Source organism: Scyliorhinus torazame, chromosome 14 (assembly GCF_047496885.1).
Source record: "Scyliorhinus torazame isolate Kashiwa2021f chromosome 14, sScyTor2.1, whole genome shotgun sequence".
Lineage (NCBI taxonomy): Eukaryota > Metazoa > Chordata > Chondrichthyes > Carcharhiniformes > Scyliorhinidae > Scyliorhinus > Scyliorhinus torazame.
The window spans coordinates 119,607,969-119,633,537 of NC_092720.1; the positions used below are offsets into that span (position 1 = coordinate 119,607,969).

At 43.6% G+C, this 25,569-nt stretch overlaps 1 protein-coding gene across 9 annotated transcripts in view; it reads right to left on the bottom strand.

The window, feature by feature from the left end:
- The window catches only part of LOC140389974 (rho guanine nucleotide exchange factor 4-like), a 636,618-nt gene that overhangs the window by 65,620 nt on the left and 545,429 nt on the right, over positions 1-25,569 (bottom strand). The window contains exon 1 of one of the 9 annotated variants that reach the window (XM_072474705.1): positions 12,429-12,553. The exons of the other annotated variants lie outside the window; for them this stretch is intronic. The gene's annotated coding sequence lies outside the window, so the exon portion shown is untranslated. Of the gene's footprint in view, positions 1-12,428; positions 12,554-25,569 lie in introns of those variants that run through there. 9 annotated transcript variants of the gene reach the window in all.

Consider the following 25,569-nt stretch of genomic DNA (forward strand, 5'->3'; position numbering starts at 1 on the left):
CACTGGGTACCTTCACCTAGGTTCTTTAATAATATTACTGCAACAAATATATACCTCAACCCAAGCATTTAAAAATCTTATTGCAATAGATATAAAATACAATATATAACAATTTCTACATTCATCACAGAGCATAAAAAGAACTGTCTTGTCAAATGGAAAAAGGCCAAAGAGGGAAGCCATTTGACTCCTCCTCACCTTGTCTGTCTTGCCCAAATAAAAACTTGCTTTTAGGCAAGTTGACTGGTGAATATAACTGGCCTGGCTGAAACAAAGAAGAGGGGATATTAGAGTCCTACAGATCTATTGCACAGTAGACCCATCACATCTGCACTGGTCAAAAACAACCACCTAAGTATTCTCATCCCATTTTCCAGCACTTGGCCCATAGCCCTGTTTGCCTTGGTAACAAGTACACATATAAATACTTCTTAAATGTTATGAGGGTCTCTGCCTCCACCATTCTTTCAGGCAGTGAGTTCCAGACTCCCACCACCCTCTGGGTGAAAAGATTTTTCCTCACATCCCTCTAAACCCCTTACCTTAAATCTATGCACCCTGGTCATTGATTCCTTCACCAAAGAGGAAAAGTTTCTTCCTGTCTACTCTATCTATGGTCCTCATAATTTGATACATCTCAATCATGTCCCCCCTCAGTCTCCACTGCTCCAAGGAAAACAACCCCAATCTATCCAAACTCTCTTTGTAGCTAATACTCTCCAGCCCAGGCTACATCCTGGTAAATTTCCTCTGCACCCTTTCCTGTGCTGCCACATCCCTCCTCTAATGTGGATTCCATAACAATACTCTCGCTGTGACCTAACCAACGTTTTATAGAGTTCCAGCATTACCATAGCATATTCATAGATCATAGAATTTACAGTGCAGAAGATATTGAACAATGTCAGTGAGCCAGTTAGCTTTGAAAGCTGTTTGGTGGTTCAGGATAACATCAACAGCATTGGTTCAATTTCTGCTCTGGCTGAGGTAGATTTGGGACCTGTCTCCTCACTCTGCCCAACAGAGTTGAAAGCAATGGCAAAACACCACTGAGAAAACAAAACTGCCATGAAAATAGCTCAGGATGAAGCATCAGCAGACAATGTGGAATGGACCTGCCCTTGAGACAGAACATACATGAATGAATGGTACAATCACACATCCAATTGTAAGCTTTAATATGAATAAAATCTCATATGAAAATGAATGTCTTTAAAAGTAACACCTTAGTGCACATATGAAGGTAGCAGCCGGCCGGACGTCTGACCTCTGATAACTATAATAATGAAAGTCAAAGATACAGAAGGATATCAAGTACGATTCAAATGAAATTGTTGCTGCTAGTGCAGGTTGGTAACGCAAAATCCCACAAGAAGGGATCATCAGGAAAAAGGATGATTGGTGGATATTCAGCCAGTATAGGTTTAACAGAGGTTTAATGATTGAACTACAAAAAGGACGGGTGAGATAATTTCAAAGGATTTGCAATAATTTATTTATCTGGAAGGCAACTTGGTGACATTTAATGAGTCATGCAGAAATACAATAGGGACATGATGAGCATAGCAAGACTGGAGTTAAATTAATCTGAAACATTATTTCCAGCATAGTTCAGTGTATGAATATGAAATAATTTTCCACTGTTCTTTCAGTAGTGCTCTACCCACTGGTACACAAAAGCAAAATACTGTTGATGCTAAAAGTCTGCAATAAAAAGAGGAAATGCTGGATATACTCAGCAGGTCAGATGGCATCTGTTGAGAGAGAAATCTCAGGTCAGAACAGGAAGAATTTAGTGTCAGTTTTTAAATGTAAATGCCTGCCAATGTGCAGAGGCAGTCAAACGGGGAAGGGAGTAAAAGAACAAAAGGGAAGATCTGTGATAAGTGGAAGGCAGATGAAATGTAATGATTAAAAAAACAGATGATGCAAGGCAAAAGGAGATGGTAATGGAACATGTACTGAAAAGGAAATCAAGCCTAGAAGAGCTGTAAATAGCAACAGCAGAACCATTAGCAACAGCTGAAATGGGAGCAGTGGTGAAGATCTAACCGGTGAGTCTGGAAGGTTGTTGATGCGACCACCAATTCACTCGAAGACACGTGGAGAAGTAAACCGTGGTTTTAATCAGCTTAGAACTGAGCCTGCCTGTGACCGATACAACACTGAAGGTGGCCCCGCAGGTCAGCAGCTCTTATACTTCCTGTAAAGGGGATGGAGCCATGGGCGGAGCCCGTACATGCCCCAACATATCCCCTGTGGGTGAAGCCTCACAATGGCCCATAGGTAGAGCCCACAGGGTTAATAACATAACACAGTGGTCTGATGAATTATCAGTAATTATACATTCACCACAGTTGTAAAGTGCCGAATATTATGATTGAAAATGGTCAAGTCATAGTTGATTGTTATAATCTTGCGTTCCTTGGAACTGGTATCAAGTACATAAAGCAACCAGGTGCTGTGGTGATAGCTGGAGTGTGGGTTCCAAGCTGCTTCTTTTAATAACAAGAAATATCATTGATCAAATGAGCAAGTTGGATCAAGGTAATGCAGGAGGCATGGTGGGTAATAGCCACAGGAATTGTCAAAGAGTAAGTGGAGTACAAAGACCAATGAAGAGAAACATTCACCATGTTGTTGGTCTCCTGGTGGTTCAGTTGGTAAATCATGTCCCTATGTGAGTCACGCAGAAGGTTCCAAGTTCAGTACCAGGCCTGAGCTGAATTATTCAATTTTATTTGGGTTTGAAGTAGAGGTGGCACCATTGACTATAGCCACTCCCGGGTAGGGATGGGAAAATAAAGGTTCCTGTTCGCTGTCTACTCACTACTGCTCAAAGTGTACCCATTTGTCAGCTGAAGACAGGTTCAACATTCACTCCTCCCTCAGCAACCCCCACCCCCTCCCGCCATGGTGATCCCCACTTCAGTGCATTGTTTCCAATGTCTGAATTTGTAGGAAAAAAGATTGAAGCGCTACAAGGAGTCTGCACCAAATTCCAACACAAGGGGTTACTTTAAGGAATGAAGGAAGACCGGCTTATACTGCTTGTGTGAATTTTTGCTGGCAGATTTTCTAATTGATACCAGTATAGCTATGAATTGTTGGTGATGTCCATTTAAAGGGTTCACTGAGGACCATAAAATCCTTTTCGGAAGTTTGCACATCATTTTGTTGCTTCCATTCTGTGGCCTATTTCTCCCATATAAATCAGTTAACGTAAAAGAAAAGAAAAAGTTTCAAGGCAGTAGTGCCTGAAATAGTACGACAGGAGTCCAAAGGATGAGGAAAGTTTGTCTGACAGCCTAAATTGTGTAAATCATGTTGCCAGGGGCCAGGGAGCAGGCACTAATGTTGTTCTCTGCTCCTAGCATATAGCACCCAGAAGCCTGATGACCAACATGCAACACCCACTGCGGCTTGACGCACAACAACATATCATTTTCCTGACTCCTATCATCGGTGGTTGGCAATGCTAGTGGGCAGGTTTGTGCCAGCGCTGCTCCTAGAACATGTTAATGACAATTCCATTTCATCAAATTATAAGACTGCAAACCATGGCCTTGTCTATCCTCTCAGGAATAAAAAAAAGTCTCATGACACTATTTGAAGACCCGTAGAGTTCTTCCAGTGCCAATGTCAATATTTATCTTTCAACCAAGTCTAACTGTACCACTTCAATTGCTCTTAATTGTTGCTGTTTGTGGGGCCTTGCTCTAAGCAAACCATCTGTCAGGTTACCAACGTAACAGTCATTATGCTTTGAAAATGATTCATTGGTTGTGAAGCAATCTTGTGAAATGGAATCAATCGTGAACGTTTCATGTTTTGACCTGCAGAGTAACAAGCAGAGGCCATTGGCCTGAGGATTATATTGCGAAGAGGAGGGCATCAAACCAAAACAGTCTACCTCTCCTGCTTTATCTTCCAGCTTCTCTAGGAGTCTCTTCTTCAACCTGGGCATCCGACCAAACAGGTGGTCAATGGGCCAACAAAATGGGAAGCAAATAAGTGGGGATCATGACTGTGTCCCATGGGGATCATGACTGTGTCCCACCTCCCTTGGTTCATTAACACCTTTACAATGGATTCACAGCAACTGTGGGTGCAGAGACAGCTCTTTAAAATCCAAGGCAAAGTAAAGGTGTTGGAAGGAGCTTCTTCCTGATGTATCTGCCCAGTGACATAGATGAAAATCCACACTCAAAAATTGTCGGTGGGGAGTGAGCATAAAAAATTATCTGTTGCAAAATGTCTTTATTTCTGAGATGTCCTCAGGGGTCCCTCTTATCTGTGGATGCCACCGCCTCAATACTGGACCCACATTCAAATGGCAATCGATCCCACTGACATTGCATTGAACAGCACAGCTCTCTGCAGGTGGAAATATAGCTATCTTCAACATGGGATATCTGGGGGAGCCTCAGTCTGCTTTGAGAAGAGGAATTGAGACAGAAGGAACTGCCCCAGTCTTGTTGCCATTGAACCTTGGAAACCTGGGAGACAGATTTGACCCCAAACTCCTTTGCTCATAGAATGCCTCATTTATGCTCTAAGGAGTTCCATTCTCTGTACGTAAACAGTCAACAGCTCTTTAATCTGCCCACTGCTAGTTTTTGGATTGACTTGACCTGTTTGTACAAAACAGTCAAGAAACAGAATTAGATACAACAGAACATTTAGTATAATCAGGTGCAGAAATGGCAGCGGAATCATCAGAAGCACAAAGCAAGGATGTATGACAATGATCCTGCACAAATCTCTACAAGATTCAGCAGTTTGAAATTTGAAAAAGAGGAAATTAAGATTCTTACTCATTTTCATCTGCTCAGAACTAGGATCTGTGTTTTATATCCAAAAGAACATAAAAATAGTGTGGCTGTTTTCATCAGCGTGTGCTGGTAAGGGGAAATGTTTCATGCATCTGCATTTATTCCAAATGCATTCTTGAGGGATTCTGTTTTTTGTTTGAGGAGGATTTTAAAGGATGGAAAATACCGTGGAAAATATGTTCACTGGCAATATCCCTGTCTGCCTCAGAGGATTCAAAACAGAGAAACTATTCAGTTCAGTGACAATGATTTGACATTCTTTTATAATAAAATCATTTGGCATCATCAGAAATTAAGTGCATGGCACTGGTTCAAGAAAGGAAAGGTTAACGCTTGAAAGGGCGTCAAAAAGAAACATACTGCTAGAAGCATTTCTGGCTGAAGCGATTGTCAAAAATATACTAAATGGAGTTCAAGTCACATAATCTTAAATGTCTCATACTAAGCTAGTGTGCTGTGGTCAAGTCCTATTCCAGAGGCTTGAACAGAAAAATCTAGGCCGACACTGCAGAATGGAGGGGGTATGCACAGGCTGAGGTATTAGCTTTCAAATAAGGTGTTAAAACTGAGGGCCCAATCAACCTGTCATGTGTATGCAATAGATCACATGGCATTATTTAAAGAAAAGCAGGAGAGTTCAACCAATATTATGAAAATATTACCATGCTGCTGCTTGTGGAAGCTTACTGTGCGTAAATTTGGTTGTAAAGAACTTTTGGGCCTCTGAAGGTTTTGAAAATACAATACAAATGTGTTGTTCTTACTTTTGATTATTTTTATTGAAAGGGGGAATAGAAGCTTGCTTATTTAGCATACGAGACGCTAGCTGTTTTAAAAGAATAAAGATATGATGGAAATACAGAAATGTTATCAATTACATTTGTTTGCGTTAATTATGAGAAACATTCAGACCATTAAAGAAATGTGCCATTTGCAGTTTAAAGCAATACCAATTTGGTTTGTGTCAGACATAAAGTAACTATTTAGCATAAATAATGTGTGCACGGATATTCTGTGAAGCCGCATCAATCTTCCTCTTCAGCACAGTGTGTTCCGACATCTGTACCTTACTTCATCTTTTCGATTTTTCCAAAGGCCTAAAATCCATTTCAACACATCAAATTCAGTAAGAATTTGTTTCACACTATTCAATTGAATAATCCTATATTGCAGATTATTATTAACAAGGATGAGCATTTTAAATTTGAGATGTAGAGGGATAGGAAACAAGCCAATATAGGTCAGAGAGCAGCGGGCTGACAAGTGAGTGGATCCTTGACACAGAATAAGAGAAGGCAGCAGAATAAGATTAAATGTATAATGCATGGAGGAAGGGGTGTGCAGAGCAGTAGTTGAGTTTTGAAACATAGAAAATAGGAGCAAACGGAGGCCATTCGGCCCTTCGAGCCTGCTCTGCTAATCATTATGATCATGGCTGATCATCCAACTCAGCAGCCTGATCCCTCCTTCCTCCCATATCCTGAGATCTCCTTTGCCCCAAGTGCTATATCTAAATGCTTCTTAAAAACATACATTGTTTTGACCTTACCTACTTCCTGAAGTAGCAAATTCCAATGGCTGACTGCTCTCTGGGTGAAGAAATTCCTCCTCATCTCTGTCTTAAATGGTCTATCCCGTATTCTCAGACTGTGACCCCTGGTTCTGAACACCCCAACCATCAGGTACATCCTTCTTACATCTATCCTGTCTAGTCCTGTTAGAGTTTTACAGATTTCTACAAAATCACCCCTCATTCTTCTGACCTCCCACGAATACAATCCCAACCGACTCAATTTCATCTCATATCCGAGATGCCAAGAGAGAATATCAAACCAAGCTACAGTCACAGACAGACTCTCGGCGGTTGTGGCAAGGACTAAACAACATAACGGGCTACAAAGCGAAGTCGAACAGTATCTCTGGCAGCAGCGCCCCCCTCCCCGATGAACTCAATGCATTCTATGCTCGGTTCGAGCAGGTAACCAACAATCCGCTGTCGAGTGCCCCAGCAGCCCATAATTCACCCATACCCACCATCACAGCTTCCGAAGTCAGATCGGCCTTCCTGAAAGTGAACCCTCGGAAAGTGACGGGCCCGGACGGGATCCCTGGTCGTGCACTCAGAGCCTGCGCGGACCAGCTGGCAGAGGTATTCGCGGACATCTTTAACCTGTCCCAACTCCACTCCGAGGTCCCCAGCTGCTTCAAGAAGACCACCAAAGAAGAACCAGGCAACGTGCCTCAATGACTACCGTCCAGTGGCCCTGACTTCAGTCGTAATGAAGTGCTTCGAGAGGTTGATCATGAAGCGCATCACCTCCATACTCCCAGAACACCTTGATCCACTGCAATTCGCATACCGCTGCAACCGGTCCACATCAGACGCCATTTCCCTGGCCCTACACTCATCCCTAGAGCATCTCGAAAACAAGGACTCCTACATCAGACTCCTATTTATTGACTACAGCTCCGCCTTCAACACCATAATCCCAGCCAAGCTCATATCAAAGCTCCAAAACCTAGGACTTGGCTCCCCACTCTGCAATTGGATCCTCGATTTTCTGACAAACAGACCACAATCAGTAAGAATGAAGAACAACACCTCCTCCACAATAGTCCTCAACAATGGGGCCCCGCAAGGCTGCCTACTAAGCCCCCTACTCTACTCACTGTACACACACGACTGCGTGGCAAAATTTGGTTCCAACTCCATCTACAAGTTTGCTGACGATACGACCATAGTGGGCCAGATCTCGAATAACGACGAGTCAGAATACAGGCAGGAGATAGGGAACCTAGTGGAGCGGTGTAGCGACAACAATCTCTCCCTCAATGCCAGCAAAACTAAAGAGCTGGTAATTGACTTCAGGAAGCAAAGTACTGTACACACCCCTGTCAGCATCAACGGGGCCGAGGTGGAGATGGTTAGCAGTTTCAAATTCCATGGGGTGCACATCTCCAAAAATCTATCCTGGTCCACCCACATCGACGCTACCACCAAGAAAGCACAACAGCGCCTATACTTCCTCAGGAAACTAAGGAAATTCGGCATGTCCACATTAACCCTTACCAACTTTTACAGATGCACCATAGAAAGCATCCTATCGGGCTGCATCACAGCCTGGTATGGCAACTGCTCGGCCCAGGACTGCAAGTAACTTAAGAGAGTCGTGAACACCGCCCAATCCATCACACGAACCTGCCTCCCATCCATTGACTCCATCTACACCTCCCGCTGCCTGGGGAAAGCGGGCAGCATAATCAAAGATCCCTCCCACCCGGCTTACTCACTCTTCCAACTTCTTCCATCGGGCAGGAGATACAGAAGACTGAGAACACGCACGAACAGACTCAAAAACAGCTTCTTCCCCACTGTCACCAGACTCCTAAATGACCCTCTTATGGACTGACCTCATCAACACTACACCCTGTATGCTTCATCCGATGCCAGTGCTTATGTAGTTACATTGTATATGTTGTGTTGCCCTATTATGTATTTTCTTTTATTTCCTTTTCATGTATTTAATGAACTGTTGAGCTGCTCGCAGAAAAATACTTTTCACTGTACCTCGGTACACGTGACAATAAACAAATCCAAATCCAAATCCATATGTCAGTCCTGCCATCCCAGTAATCAGTCTGGTAAACATTCTCTGCACTCCCTCCATTGTAAGTGCATCCTTCCTCAGAGAAGGTGACCAAACATTTTTCAGGTGTGGCCTCACCAAGGCCCTGTATAACTGCAGCAAGACATCCCTGCTCCTGCACTCGAATCCTCCTGCTATGACGGTCAACATTTGCTTTCTTTACTGCCTGCTGCACCTGCATGATTACCTTCAGTGACTGGTGTACATTCCCTCTCCTAATTTATGGCAATTGAGGTAATAATCTGCCTCCCAGCTTTCGCTACCAAAGTGGATGACCTCACATTTATCCAAATTATACTGCAGCTGCCATTCATTTGCCCCTTACTCAACTTGACCAAATCACACTGAAGAATCTCTGCATCCTCCTCACTGCTCACCCTCCCACCCAGCTTTATGTCATCTGCAAATTGGAGATATTACATTTAGCACACTCATCTAAATCATTGATATTTATAGTGAATAGCTGGGGTCCCAGCACAGATTCATATGGCCCTGTTTGAATCTGGCCCTTGGTTTCTCTGAAGATCACTTTTCATATTCCCCTTTCTATCTTTTGTTTTTGTCCTTGCTTATTCTGGCAAAGGTTCCATCCCCCTGCCGTTTTAGTTCAAACCTTCCCCACCCACTCTAGCAAATATTCCCCCTTGGACATCAGTCCCAACCCTGCCCAGGTGTAACCCGTTCAGTTTGTACTGGTCCCAGAACTGTTCCCAATGTACCAGGAATCTGAAACCCTTCCCCTCGCAACATCTCTTCAGCCACATATTCATCTGATATATCCTGCTATTTCTACTCTGACTAGTATGTGGCATTGGTATTAATCGTCCGATCACTATCTTTGAGGTCCAACTTCTCAACTTTCCTCCTAACCCTGTATGTTCTGCTTTTAGGACCTCATCTCTGTTTTTACCTATGTCATTTTTACCAATGTGTACCACAACCACTGGTTGTTCACCCTCCCCTCCAGAATGTCCTGCAGCTGCTCCAAGGCATCCTTGACCTAAGCACCAGGGAGGCAACATACCATCCTGGAGTCTCGTTTGCGACCACAGAAACACCTATCTATTCCCCTTCCAATTTAATCCCCTATAACTATTGCATTCCTGCATTTCTTACTCCTCCCTTCTGCAGCAGGGCCAACTGTGGTGCAAATTAGGCTGTTGCTGCTTTCCCTGGACAGGTCATTCCCTTCAACAGTATCCAAAGCAGTATGTCTATTTTGCAGTGGAATGGCCACAGGAGATTCTTGCACTGCCTGCCTCGCCCTCTTGCTTTGCCTGGTGGTCACCCATTCCCTTCCTGTGGTGTGACCACCTCTCTATACATGACAAAGATATGGAGGCGAGAGCGGTAAACTGGTTGAGACAGAGGTGGAATGGGCAAGATTCTGGAGGTGGATGTAGGCATTTTTTGTGATGCCATATGAGTCAGAAGCTCAGTTTGGAGTTCAATAGGATACATTGATTGTGAACATTTCGACCAAGGGTGTAAAGGGGGATGGAATGGGTGGCAAGGTATGGAGCTTATGCTAAGGACTGAAGCCAATGGCTTCAGTATTTCCAAGGTTCAACTGCAGAAAATTGTGGGTTATCCAGTGCTAGACGTTGATTAGTCTAACAGCATAAAGGCAAGTCCTGGAGTGAACAAGCAGGCTTTAGTGTGGAGGTTGATCCCACGCCTACGGATGATATCACCAAGGGATAGCATGTAGGTGAGGAAGAGAAGAAAGTAAATTATCATCACTAAGAGGACTCCAGATGTAATGTTGGGAAAGGTAAAAGATGACATTGCTGAAGATTCGCTGCCTACTTCAGATGGGGAAGCATGGAATCAATCCAGGGTAGTCCCACCGAACTGGCATGAAAGGAAAGTCATTGTGGATGAGCATGTTAAAGCCTGCAGAAGTCCTGGAGGATGAGATGGGAAAATGCACCATGCTTGCAAACACAAAGGTATTTAAAGCTGTGGCAGAGGAAGAAACTGGATTGGAGAGAACATGGCGTGGGTAAGGGGAGCATTGATTTGGGGATATTCAAGAACTTTGGAAAGGGGTGGAATAGTACTCTGCAAAGACAGAGGTGTTGTGAATGAGTTGGGAGAGAGATTTAAAATGTTGGCTAGTATGGAATTCAGAATGGGAAGTTGGGGGCTGAACACTTCTGTGGAAATCTTTCATCATTTACAAGAGGTGGTCACCATTGTCAAAGCCAGCATTTATTGTCCACCCTAATGGCTCAAGACAAGTTCAGACAACAGTTAAGAGGCAACCACATTGCTGGGGCTGTGAAGACAGATATAGACCAGACCAGGTAACATCAACAGATTTTCTTCCCTTAAAGACATTAGTGAATCAGATTTTTTAATATAAAAAAAACAATCAAATAGTTTCACCATTATTGAAACTAGCTTTTTATTCCGGATTTAATTAATTAACTGAAAGGTAGGATTTGAATTCACGTCTCTGGATCATTAATCCAAGCATCTGGATTGCTAGCCCAACTTAACCACTATCTGTAAATGGGGATCAAGTGAACAGGAACGGAACTCTTGAAGGGGAGAGCTTACCAAGGGCATGAAGGAAGATGTGAAAGAAGCTGGGAAAAGAAAGAGAGGCTGAGGGGGGAAATAAGAGGATATATTTGTGGAAATTTAGATTGATGCTTGGGATAGGGGCAGAGAACAAGGATTGGCTGAGAGGGGCAGAACAAGGCGGGATACTGGGAGAGGTGTCAGAAGAGTAGAGGAGATGACCAAGGTATAACTCGGGGATAAGGAAAACACCATTAACCGCCATAAGGTATAAAAGGTGTTTGAAGATATTGAGAGCTGAAGAGGATTCTGCGAGGGGCATGGCGTTCCTAAGCATGATCACATTTTCAGTCAAAATAATGTAGTCAATGCAATTGATGGCAAGGCTTTGTTCATAAGTGAACAGATAAACTGACAGGAAACATGAAGAAGTAGGTATTGTTGAATAGTTGTCAGAATCCAAGGGAGAATTGGGGTGAGCAGAAAAAGAAAGACAGTGGCGAGATTAGCCCCAGCAGGTATGTTGAGCAACAAAGTAGGATAGTTAGAGATGACGTTGGAAAGGAGACAATGACGGCTCTTCCGAGAGTTCTGAGAAGCACAGCATGGAAATGTGAACTCATCTAAAGGAATGCAAACATGTGACAGTGGCAAGAGAGAATAAGACAGAGGAGTACTGATGTATACTGAGGGATGGGGGAGGGTAACTGTACCGTGAACATCAAAGTCAAAATTTGAAACTTGAGGGCTGGTGGTGGATGAAGATGAGGTAGAATCTTCGAGAATTGAAACACCAATATCCAACTTCCAGGAGAATGTGAAAAGATAAATATATAGCTAATCTCCCAAATGCTCAGCAGAGGCATTGGAAGTGCCCTTGTTATTGGGGAACCAGAGTCAAATAACGTAACGCAAGATGAGGAAAGGTGCTACACGCTCAAAATCGACTCACCAATTTTAGGTTGAAAACTAGTTTATAATTCATAACAATACTCATTCAATGCATGTATTGAAAAATGTGGTTAAAATAGTCCTCCTATATAATTCTGGTGGGTACTCAGTGTCCTGATCACCATATTGAGCTTTGAAAGGGTTAACCTCTCATTACCCTTAATGCTTAAATTTATGATGATGCCACCACCCTAGACAACTACCTATAAAAGCAATACTGATTTTTGACCATGTCGTAAAAGGACAGCATGAACATCGGCAGCCGATTAATTTGCAGTGCCTCAGCTCAAAGACTGATGATTCTTCAAGTCTTCACCACGATGCAAATTCTCTCAGTCACGATTCAGCCCTGCAGCAGCTTTCGACTAATTCTACCAGTTTGCAGTGCGCTCTCAGGTCGGGAAGAGCCGTTTCATGGAACTACAGCATTTACATTTATTATATTTATAAGAAAAATCTTCAGTACCTATCAAACTTGTCTCGTTATTGCAGTGAAGTCACTCGGCAGCGATCTAGTCCACTGTGCTTCTACCCTGAGTACCTTAGTGGGCCCCGATAGGCTTTCACTCGCAATCCGTTTTGCATAGCAGGTATGAATCAACTCAAACGCTGCGTCCAGGCAACTTACTGGAGTTATCTGAGAGGCTACGATGAATCAGGTGATCAGCACAGTATCTAAGCTGCTGCACAGCAACCTGCAGACCTTAGCAACGTGGAGGGTGAGCAAAAATAAGCAGCACAGTACACCTCTTCCTTAAAAAGCACATAACTGGAGATTGAATAACCAACATTTAATTAGAAAATCATATTCAGAGACTTCTCAGAGAATTACATCTGTCAGAGACCTGCATTATTGGCAGACAGATTCTATTTAACATTACCACAATTAGCTCAAACGGGGGTCTCTTCACTGCCTAAACAAAATAGAACAACATGCTCCTTTTGTTTTTTTTGATACCCCGGTCAAAACAATTAGACCACAACATTGCCCACAGCAGAAGTAATAATATTTAATAGGAATAGATGTCAACTGGAATTGTCTTGCAATGCAGTTGTCAGGGCTTGAACATGTTGCAAAGTTTGAAGCGCAGGCTGTTAGAAACATAACTACACAACTTTTGTTCTTTATGCATACTCCTTTCAAATTTGCAAATTTGATTTCAGAAATGTTGCTGTCCATGTATTAGTGCGCATCAATTCCAGTTCATCCATTACTTATGTCCTTGCTGACCTACATTGGCTCCCATTCCATCAATGCCTCAAATTTAAGATCCTCACCCCCATGTTCAAACCATTCTTGTCCCTTCTTATCTCAGTGATCTCCTTCAGCTCTCCAGGCGTCTTGAGAACTCTGCATTCCTCCAACCCTACCCTCTCATCCAGCTTCCACTTCCTTGGCATTACCACTGGCAGCCACGCCTTCTCTCTCTGTATCATTTTGCTTCTCCACCTCCCTCCCTGCTTGAACACCTATTTATTTGTGCTCAGTGTGGTGATATGCATCACTGTAAATACACAAGGGGTTAATGTAAATACACTAAGACTGAGTAAACACTAGAGGGACCACCAGAGACATCATGACATGCAGACCTACAGCTAATGAACACTTAGAATAGGACATGACCAATGGGCAGTCAAGACACCCAGAGGTGACACTACCACAAGGGGGCAACCCATATAAAAGGACAGGACACACATGCTCTTCCTCTTTTCCACAGGCGACACTCAGTGAGAAGCACTGGGGCAGATCGGAAGCATCACACCCACCGCATGGCTTAGCGCAGACTGGTTAGTTAGACTGAGTTACTTTCGTAAGATTAGCAGGAGAGTCAAACTCAAGTAGGAGAATTGTTAACTGTTCAATAAATGTGTTAAACCTATCTCCAAGTCTGAACCTTCCTTTGTCAGAGCATACATCAAGGAAGCAGCTTATGCTCCATGAAGAAGCATAACACAACATGGTTCCAGGAGTGCCTGTTGAATCTATATAGTTCAACTCAACAGATCTGTGATTACCATCAACAGCACCCAGGCAAGATGTTCGAGATTCCGGTTCCTCAGCGGCTCAGATGCCACGGCAATCTCAGTGCCAACTGGCGTGCATTCAAACAGAGATTTGAGATCTATCTGGTAGCGTCCGACCTAGATAGCGTGGCCGATGCTGAGAAAATAAAGCAATGCTCACCATCGCGGGTGAAAGTGCAGCAGAAATCTTCAAAACCTTCAAGTACTTCAAAGGGCAAGACAAGAGAGACTTCCAGGCAGTCCTGGACAAGTTTGAAACATACTGCGAGGAAAACACAAGAGAGAGCGGTAAAAGAGGCGCCAATACGCACCACGAGGCGAAGGTAGGCCTGCAAATGCAGAAAACGGCAGTTTTGATTGGTAGCCATCTTGAGAAAGGAGCCGCACATGCGCAGTTCCGCAAAAGAAGCTTACCGGCAAAACAGCGTTTTGCGTATGCGTGAGAAGCAGTTGCGCAAAGCGCACAGTAAAGGAACAGCGATCTGCGCATGCGCGATCCATTCCTATGCTCCAGCGTCATGACGTCAGAGGCCCCGGACCACGCACACTGAAAGGGGAAATGTCCCAACAGAGTGAGAAAAAAAATTTAAAGCCGGAAAACATAATTATTTCTCCTGGAACGACAGCACAATGCCTGAATTTCGACCAGTAGCTGAAAGTAACCTCCGCAGAACTCTGCAACAAGCAGTTTGCACCGCCCAAAGAAATTATTTGGTCCTTGAAGGCTACAACTCAGACGTTGATTACTTCTTTGGACATCGCGAGCACAATGACAGCTCCGACACAGAAAGTGATGATATGGCCCTTGAAGACTACGACTCAGACGATGATTTCATCATTGTACGTGGCGACCTCAGTACCAGATCCGAACCGCAACGAGATGTGTTGTACAGTGAAGAATCCGAAACAGACATGGTCCAGTTCTTCGGATTTGCGGATCCTCAGCCCAGCACAGACGACATCCTAACCCAGAAGTACAGAATTCTGCTGCGGCCTGACGCCAAGAGACAGAGAGCAGTACAAGCCTTTAGGGAGCGGCCTGACGCCAAGAGACAGAGAGAGGTCCAAGCCCACAGAGAGCGGCCTGACGCTACACCAGCGAATGAACACTTGGAATAGGACACGAACAGTGGGCAATCAAGACACCCAGAGGTGACACTACCACAAGGGGGTTACCCATATAAAAGGACAGGGCACACATGCTCTTCCTCTTTTCCCCAGGCGACACTCAGTGAGAAGCACCGGGGCAGATCGGAAGCATCACACCTGCCGCATGGCTTAGAGCAGACTGGTTGGTTAGATTGAGTTACTATAGCAAGATTAGCAGGAGAGTCGAACTCAAGTAGGAGAATTGTTAACTGTTCAATAAATGTGTTAAACCTATCTCCAAGTCTGAACCTTCCTTTGTCAGAGCATATATCAAGGAAGCAGCTTATGGTACATGAAGAAGCATAACACAACACTCAGTTTTTCTTTCTGATTACACATTTATGAAGGCTCATGGGTCATTTAACAATGGTAAAGGAACTATATAAAGGTGCTAGTTGTTGTTAATATCCGGAGACATATGTGGGCTTTAATTTAGAACTTCCAACTCTCACAGAAGCTTTATTTCTGTACCAAGCTTTCAAATGCCATAATAACCAGGGTCACAACATGAGATTTCATGAGAACAGCTGTGAAGCAAATTAAAAACTTACTGGATTTAATAAAAGCTGAGGTGTGAAAACCAGTTCCTTCTTTCCCACACAGGATCAAAGACAGCGATTGAAGATAGAAGTGCTTTGCGGCTAGTCTGAATTGCTGTTAATATTGGCAGAATTGCTTCAACGTGCTAACTTGTGCCAAAACTGGGGAGCTGTCAGAAAGACTAGTCAGGCAATAACTTAATATAGTCACTCACAGAATTGTGCCTTTCAGCCATTATCCCAGATCCGTCACAATTCCTGGTTACGTCTGTCCAACATGCAAGGCAGATCAACAAGAGGCAACAGCACAGTGGTATATAATTGAGAGGAAGTGGCACTACGGTCCTCAGAATTGAATTAATATCCATGAATTATAGTGGCATCAAGTCTAACATGGACCTCTCTAATTACCCCCGACCAACTGATATATTAGTGCTCCTGCAAGCTGAACACCAATTGGAAGAGTCAGTGAGGGCAGAGAATGCATTGTGGGTAGGAGAACTTCAACACCCACCACCAAGAATGGCTTGGGAGCACCATTACTGACAAGGCTCGTTGAGCCCTGAAGGACATAGCTGCCAGACTGGGCATGTGACAGGTGTTAAAAAAAATCAACACAAGGGGAAAACTTTTTTTCCCTAGTCCTTACTAATCATAAATATATCTGCCAATTGTATTCTTGATGGGAGTGAAACTGCACAATACCTGTGGAGGCAAGGTTCTATTTTCATGCTATGGACACCTTGCATTGTATTGTGTGAAGCTACTCACCATCGTACATGGGGTGGATTGAGGCCAGATCCAGCAGCTCAAAATTGGACATCCATGAGGTTCTGTGGGCCATGAGGAGCAGCAGTATTATATTCCACCACATTACGTAATCCTATGGCCAACATATCCTTCACTCTATCATTACCAACAAACCAGGGAACCAACTCTGGCTCAATGGAGCAGCATCAGATCTACCTAAAACGAGTTGCGACCCTGTTTATGCTACACACATGCTATACAGCAGAAACAGAGACAGAGCAAAGTAATTTGACAACCAACAGAACAGATTAAACTGTGCTGCTACATCCAGTCATGAATGGTGACGGACAATTAAACAACTAACCAGGGGACAAGGCTCCATAATTATCCCCATCCTCAGTGACAGCAGAGTCTAGCATTTGAGTGCAGAATGTCAAGGCTGAAGCACTTGCAACCATCTTCAGCAGAAGTGCCAGATGGATAACCCATCTCAGCCTCCTCCTCAGATTCTATCAGCACAGCAAACCAATCACAGCCGATTCAATTCATTCCATGTGGTATCAAGAAATGGTTGAGATATTGGATACCACAAAATCTACCGGCCTTGGCAATATCCTGGCAATGATACTGAAGACTTGCATTGCAGAAGTAGTTGCACCCCTACTTAATCATTCCTGGACAGCTACAACACTGGCTTTTACCCCCACAAAGCCAAAAATTGCCCAGATAATATTCTGTTCACGAAAACAGTACAAATTCAATCCAGCCAATTACTGCCCTATCAATTTTCTTTCAAATCATCAGCAAAGTGGTGGAAGGTGTTGTCAACAGTGTTGTCAAACAGCACTTATTCAGCAATAATCTGCTCATCAAAACTTGGTTTGGGTTTTGCTGGGACCACTCCATTTCTGGTCTTGATGCAGCCATTAGGAATTAAAATCCAAAAATACTCAATGAGCAAAGTTGTTCATGGAGACCGCAAGAGATCACTTACAGATCATTCAAATTTAGATCATTCAAATTTAGCCAATTAGTAGCCAATGTTTTAATTGCTACAATATATTGAGGAACTCTCAGGATTCATCAGGTAAAGTTGATTTATCACCAAGAAGCAAGTGAGCAAAAGCAGGACTGTCAACCTCTTGGGGCTGGATTCTCCAGTTCCCCAGCTGCATGTATCTTGGTGGCGCATTGTTCGCTGGCGGCGCGATCCTGCCTTCCCGCTACTTGTCAATGGAATTTCCCATTGAAGCCAGTGGGAAAAGTGAATCCCGACATCCAGAGAATTCCGGCCCATTTTTTAAAAGCAGGTTTACAATTAATTTCATTCTTCCTGTAAACTTCCACAACATTGCTCAGAGTCAATCAGAGAATTCACTGTTTATAACAATAAGGATATTTCTGCAACATGCTCAGGCTGCACAATCTGCATTTAGCTCATAGACTCACAGCTTTGGGGATAAATATCAAACCCAGGCAGCTGGGAGATAGCTGAGGCCTTTGAGTAAAAATGTTGAAGAAGGTATTGAAATACTTAAGACAGTTCAATGGATAATCACATTAGTGTTATTTGAGATATATGTATTTTATTATGTTTCAAATATAATGTTTCTGATCTTATTTTGAACATTAGAAATTTTAGGTACTCAGAAAAATTTTAGGTACTCGATAGTTTTTTTTCCCAGCAATCATTTTGTGTGGTTTGTTGATAAAAGATAGTCTTGCACCGTCTAGTTGCTATAGTTTATCAATTCTTGTGACAAGTAATAGCTAACAATGTAATCGCAAAACAGGACATAGGAAATTATACTGAGGGAGAAGGAGCAAACAAAAATCAAGAAGATTTTTATGACAGTATATTAAGAATCTTACTTTGAATCTATAAAACCTTACAGTCTGAGCATGTTTTGTGATACTATATCCTAAATGGCATAAACATTGACACGTACTTCCAGTCTACTGAACCTTACATTCTTTTGTCACATTTTAGATATAGATTTGTTTTAGCATTATAAGGTCCTACATCTATTTTGAATAATAACAGTATGTATACACTTATCATCTGCAGTTTCAACACTTGGGTCACTGGATTCCCAAAAAGCATCCCGAAATCAAAATGCTTTATCTTTTTCCCCATATTCATCATTTATTTTGCTAAAGGGGCAGATATAAAATGGATATTGGTGTATTTGTGTGTGTGTGTATGTGGGGGGGGGGACAGATGGTGATGGAGACAGAGGGGAAAATTGAGACTGAGTCAAGCATTCGCAAGCTCATGATTTTCTGCCAAATTAGTGAGCCCTGATGCATGTTGAAGTACAAAGAAAAACAGTCAGAGTGAAATCCTGAACAGAAATGTTAATTCACCTTTCTGAAAACAAGCACTGGTTGAACTTCGAAGCCGATTAATCATCTTATCTTTGCGAGCAAAAATAATTATGTTTGTGAAATACCCCATTGTGTGGCACCCACATGCCATACACCACTCACCTGAAAGGAAAGAAAGATCAGAACAAGGAGCAGGAGAGGACAGAGGAAGCAAATACAAAGAAGTTTGGGAAAGAGAGTCATACAGAGGAGAGAAAACTTCATACAGCAACAGAAAGATAAAGTTAAGCAAGGGGAGGCAGTGGTTGAGTGGTATTGTCACTTGACTAGTAATCCAGGGACCCAGGGTAATGCTCCAGGGACCAGGGTTTGAATCTCACCATGGTGGATGAGGAAATTTGAATTCAATAAAAATCTGGAGCGAAAAGTCCAATGATGTCCATGAAACCATTGTTGACTGTCGTGGTAACCCATCTAATTGCCTGATCTGGCCTTTATGATCCACAGCAATAAATGCTGGCCTAGCCAATAATGCCCACATCCCATGAATAAATTTTTAAAAGAGCTAAATTCTCCAGTCTGCCATTGGCAACACCTGATCAACTAGTACTAATGTGAAACTATCATATTATAAAAAAGGCAGAATAGAATGGCTTTAAAATGGAAACTGAATCTGGTCCATTTATCAACTTCTAATTCAATTTTGTCTCAAGGCTTTATTTCCTGCATATAGATCAACTAATCAATCTCACTCTTAACAATTCATTAATGAGAAAAAAGCACGGAAGCCAAACTTCCTGAATTTAAAATCTATTCTCTGAGGCAAAGGTAACATACTGTGAATCACGGAATATGATAATGCAGTATTCAAATCAGGTCCTGATTTTTTGGGGGGTTGAGAAACCGGAAATGGCACCGTGAAACTTCTAGCCATCCAAGTTGGAATGGTTAAGTTGTCATTTCCCTCCAACTTGCACTGCTCATCAGTTTTTCACACTTGCGATTTCCTATTCTAAACGCCTCCACATCAACAGCAGGATGACGAGAGAACAGAAAATGTGCAACCCAGTGGGAGTGGAACTGACACACTGTCAAAACTCAAGAGAAGGAAATTGTACATTGATGGCCCATGATACCACAATGGAGAGAGCAGTAGGGGAAATTGGACTGTGACAGCAGCTCCTAACAGGTTTGGAACAAATTGGCAGCCCGTGTATATTTTTTAAATTTCCCATTGACTAAAAATATTGGCAAGATTTTTAATTTCAACCAAAGTAAAAGTGACAGTGAGATTGGGAAACCAGTGTCCAAAAGAAGTTTGAACTATCATTCTGTGAACTTTGGTGAGTAGAAGATCAGAAAGGTGAAAAATCAATTGCCAATTGTCGACAAACGCAAAGCATTCTGCTTCAGTAAATTTACAACATTCCAGATTCACATTCTGTCGAATATCAGGCACAACAGATTAACTCCTCAATTTCTGTTTTCAAGCAGGAGTCATGAAAGGTTTGGCTTAATTCTCTTGTGTTAATCATGTATTTGGTCTGAATATAGAGTGACTATAATAAGTATCCATAATATATGTAGTTGACCTTTGCAATTCCACAAAATGTATAATAGGCCGATAGACGGTAGGGTGGAGGGGTCGGCGGGGGGGGGGGGGGGGGCTGTGGGTGAAGGGGTGAAGGATCCTCCGATTGCTATTATTCCTGAAATATAAAACTCACAACAATGATTTTCTAGACTTAAGTAATGAAAATATCTATTTACAATTGCATGAAAAAGACAAAACTTTACAAGTTTTATAATTGTAAAATAAACAATAATTGTATGCTGGTGCAATCAGCAACACTGCTATGGGGTTATTTAGCAAAGTCTTTTGAAAACAACAGAAATTCTGTTGGCAAACCCTGCCTAGCTGTGCCTACTTTGACTCCTTGTAGTCTCCCTTCTGAATGGAATTTGACCTATGGTCCACATAATGTCAGCTTTCATGCTGGGGAATTCATCTTTCTGACTCAATCCTAGCATTTACAATGAACTGGAAAGTTACAGCAAAAGACCACTTTTTTTCAACTTTTAAGCCTCTTTTGATGATGACAGATTGATTGGTTAATATAACAAGACCACAAAGAAGATTGCATAAGAGGAATGTCATAAACAGACAAACATTTCCTTGTGAGATATAATGCACATCACATGGGACAGTCTTAATTAACTGCTATAAATATCTGGCGGGATTCTCTAATCCGGCGGCAGAGTGTCCACGCCATCGTAAACGCCGTTGCGTTTTACAACGGCGTGAACAGGTCAACCTGACGACTAATTCTGGCCCACAAAAGGGGCCAGCACGGCACTGGAGCGGTTCACGCCGCTCCAGCTGCTGATCCCGGCATGAACTGGGTGGCGCGGGATCCGTGCATGCGCAATGGCACGGCACCAACGCGCACATGCGCAGTGGCGCCAGCACCAACGTGTGCATGCGCAGTGCCTTCCTTCAACACGCCGGGCCCGACGCAACATGGCGCAGGGCTACAGGGGCCGGCACGGAAGAAAGGAGACCCCCGGCCAGAGAGGCCGGCCCGCCGATCGGTGTGCCCGGATTGTGGGCCAGGCCACATCGGAGTCCCCCCTGGGGTCAGACCCTCCCTTCCCCTCCCTCAGGTCACCCACGACCCTTCGACGCCGAGTTCCCGCCGGCTGAGACCAGATGTGGACAGTGCCGGCGCGACTTGGCGTTTTCACGGCGGCCGTTCAGACCATCCCAGGCCGTGAATCGGCGGGCCGCGCCAACCATGCCGGCGCCAATGGCGCTGCGGAGAATTGCGTACCGCCATCAGGGCGGCGTGGCGTAATTTGCGCCGGCTACGGGGATTCTCCCTCCCGGCCCCAGTCTGAGAGAATCCCGCCCCTGATCACTCAACTGGTTCCTTCATATGAACAATTGACAGGAGCACATAATTGTGCCCCTGTGCTTTGCTCACAGTATCTCTTTCCAAACATTCACTTGAGCTTAGCCATTCCTTGTTTAGACAACAGGACCCACTGCTGGGTCCACTTTGTGTAGGCCTTTGGATCTTAAAAGGGATAAGTCTACCATCTTCAACAACAAACAGGATTTTCTACTTATGCCGCTTGAAATTTTATTAACCACAAAACATTTTTAATGTTTGTCACCGTCCTTTTATCTGTGGTACAAGAATTTGACTCAAAGCTGCAAAAAAGACAAGGAAAACCTTGCTTTTGTAGTACCTTTTAAAAATGTATGAGGCGAAATAACTTGCAATGAAATCGAATTCCCTTTAGATTGAGTGCACCGAACAGCACTGCCATTAATGTAACAATAATGAAACAATATTATTCAGACAGACGTTATGTATAAGTGATGTGCTGGATGGAAACACTGCATTGGTGTAGAAGACTGGTTTCTCTTGAGGTTGAGGGGATTTGATGGTCGGAGTATACAGTTCTTGTCATTTATGTCATGTGTCCAAATGAGTTATATGTGAACGATGGTGTCACAAAAAGGCTAAAGTTCATATTAATTTCACAGCCAACCTATCCTGTCCGCTCCTAATCAGCGTACACAAAAAAAAATAGTTTCAAACTCCCCCAGGGCAGAAATCTAAATGCTGCTAAGGATTTATTTGTAAGCGCTTTAATTTCCCGAAGAATGTGGACAGTAGAACAAAAATGTTGAACTGTAACTGTATCAGTGTGTTTTGCAAATGTGGATTTAACAGAAGAGTAATGTGAGCATTCTTGAAAAGATGAAAGGGGTCTGAAGAGGTGACATGATGTCCTAGGGCTATGATGACTGGCCTTCAATAACAACAGCAATCTTTCTGTCAGGTATGACCACAGCCGCTGAAAAGTTTTCATTTGACTCTCCTCACCCTTCTTTAACCAACCTGACCCATTTTTAACCTTGGTTTCACTAGGGCTGTTTTGATGCAATAATCTGTTAAATACTGACTTTAAATGGAGTTCAGCTACTTTCGCCACTTTTCAGGCATTCAGATTATGCACTCATGTTTGGTTCAAAGATGTTCTTAGGTTTGAAGCAGAGTGGTTCTGATGGAATCCAAACTAAGCATTGATTAGCAAGTATTATTTGAGGCACCATTGAAGGCTGACTCCTTTCATGACTTTGAATGAGTGTAGCCTGATAGGGAAGTAAATGACCAGATTAGATTTTGTTTAGTTGTGGGTACGACATGACTGTGCAATATTCAGTGTGGTCGGGTACATAGCAAGGTTTCAGGTGAACTGGGGCAGCTTGGTTAGGGGAGCAGCTAGAACTGGTGAAGGACCCACAGCTTTTGCTGTGCCCACCGTACCCATTCATTTCTTCATATCATGTGGAGTTGACTGAATTGGCTTGGTACGGATATCAATGAGGTTAGGTGCTTTGACAAATGGTTCAGTATGATCAGCCACTTGGCACTTTTGGCTGTAATTCAATCAGCCTTGACTCCTGCCCTTCAGCTGTGCTACACTCTGATTGATAATAATAACCTTTTATTGTCACAAGTATAAAGTTACTGTGAAAAGCCCCCAGTCGCCACATTCCGGCGCCTGTTCGGATAAGCTGGTACGGAATTGAACCCACGTTGCTGGCCTTTTTCAGCATCACAAACCAGCTGTCTAGCCCACTGAGCTAAACCAGCTCGGGGTGCTCTTGGAGAACCCATCTCCTGTTAGTTTCCTGGCTATTCATCACCATTCCGGACTGGGTGTGGTGCTGCAGCTCCAGAGCTTTGCTCTTATGTATTGGATGTAATGTTGCTTCTGTCTGTCTTTCGCACATTCGTTTTGGTATTCAGCATGATGGTCCTGTGCGGTAGCTTCAATAGGTTGATATTAAGATCTGCCGAGTGCTGCTCCTCCCAGAAGTAAAAAACGAAATAAGGATACTGGCCCAAACTGGTTTTGTATACCTTAAAATGGAACACCATCAAAAACTGGGAAATAAAAAAACTGGTCCGAATTGTTCTTCTTTCTGGGCTAGCACTCCTTTCTACGTCCTGTGTTGACAAAGAGCTGCATTTTCTGACTTAATACATATCAAAGAGTGAGAGATGTCATGGGCCATGAGGTGTATTTGGGCTCTTAGAACTGTTCTCAACCTCTCCCCAGTACAACGATGGTGCCACTTCAAACAATGGTGGGCATTCTCACAATAGAGACCAACTCAGCACAGATTTTTGCTCCCGGGTCAGGTGCACAATGACAAGAGAGTTCCTGGCTCCATAAACGGACTTTTATAAATGGCTGATTGGTTTTTCAGTCCAGGGTGCGGACTGGAATAGAATCTGGCGCAGGTGACCTAAGAAGAAGTGTAGAGGTTGCCGGATGCAGAGGTGGGATGGGTGGAAGGCCTGCATCGGGAAACTGGCATTGTCCAAAGTTTAAAAATAATGATTCAGCATGAAATATCCTTCTAGCCATTACCCCTCATTAGCAACACCCCCCCCCCACCCCCGCAACACACACTCCCCATGCCCAATCCATGGCAATCATTGCAACTCATTACCCCACGGCACCCCTCAGTAACCCCTCATACCCTCCGTTCCATCTATGCCCAACCAGCCAGTCCATGGATTTTTAAAGCCCCGATACCAACTCACGTCAATCCATGCATTGTCTACCCACCACACTTTGCTTTTACACCTACAATGCCAATGAATCTAGTAACCACCCTGGGCAAACTTCAAGGCCCATGAAGAAATGAGAGCAAATCCGGCTCTGCGCCCACAACGGAATCCATGCCGGGCACCGTTTCGATCACGAGTCACCCGACTTGTTCCCCCTGGCATGATCTGGATCCTGTGAGGGAGAGATTCAGATCTGCATATTTAAATAAGCCTTTAAATATCCAGACGCCAGTACTCATTGGCCCCGGCTGAGAGACCTCGCCGAGGCACCATTTAATACTGGTCCACACAAACGTGGACCAGACGTACGGCACCTGGTGTGGTCTGCAGGCCATTAGAGACCCGGGTGGTTGGGGACAGGGCGAGGTGGCACCTTCGCACCTCCCTGGCACCTGGGCCCCTGGGCACTGCCAGCCTGGCACCCTGAGAGCGCAGCTTTAACAATGGAGGGCATCCTCATAGCAAAGGCCAACTTGACCTAGATTTCCTCTCCCGGGTCAGATGACCCCCCCAGGTTGCTAGTGTGGAACTTCCAGGGTGCCAGGGAATCTTTCAGGGGGCCAGGCTATCACTGCCAGGTGTTGGGCATGGGCGGGACCTTGCCAATTGGAGAAGAGGTGGGGGGGGGGATTCCAGTGGTCTGGCGGAAGTTGGGGTAAGGAGAGGGAGGGGATCAGCAGGAAATCATTCCAAGTGTGGGCTCGGTGGAGGGAAACACCCCGAGGCAAAAAAACCCAGTAAAGTGCCGTTGAATAGCGGTCCTGCAACTGCCAAGAAACACATCGTTAAATGCGCCCAACAGCTGAATTGCACCCAAAAATGTCAAATATAGGCCATATTGAAAGGAAACATTTATTCATTAAAAAGCTATCTACTACATTTATATTCCTTCAACTAAATAAAGCCTTATAACAAACATTTTATTCAAGTGCACAAACCCATGTAACAACAAGCATTGGAATTCACAATCCCACACTGAACAGCCTATGACCACTTCTATCTTTCAGTCAAACTGTGAAATATCAGGCACCCTACTCTGATAATTGATGGTTGTAAAATCAGTCTGTAGCAGTAATGCAGTAATAGTAACACACAGGCATATGTCAACAGGCAGAATTAAATAGCAAACAATCATTTTAACACTCCAGACATGTTTTCA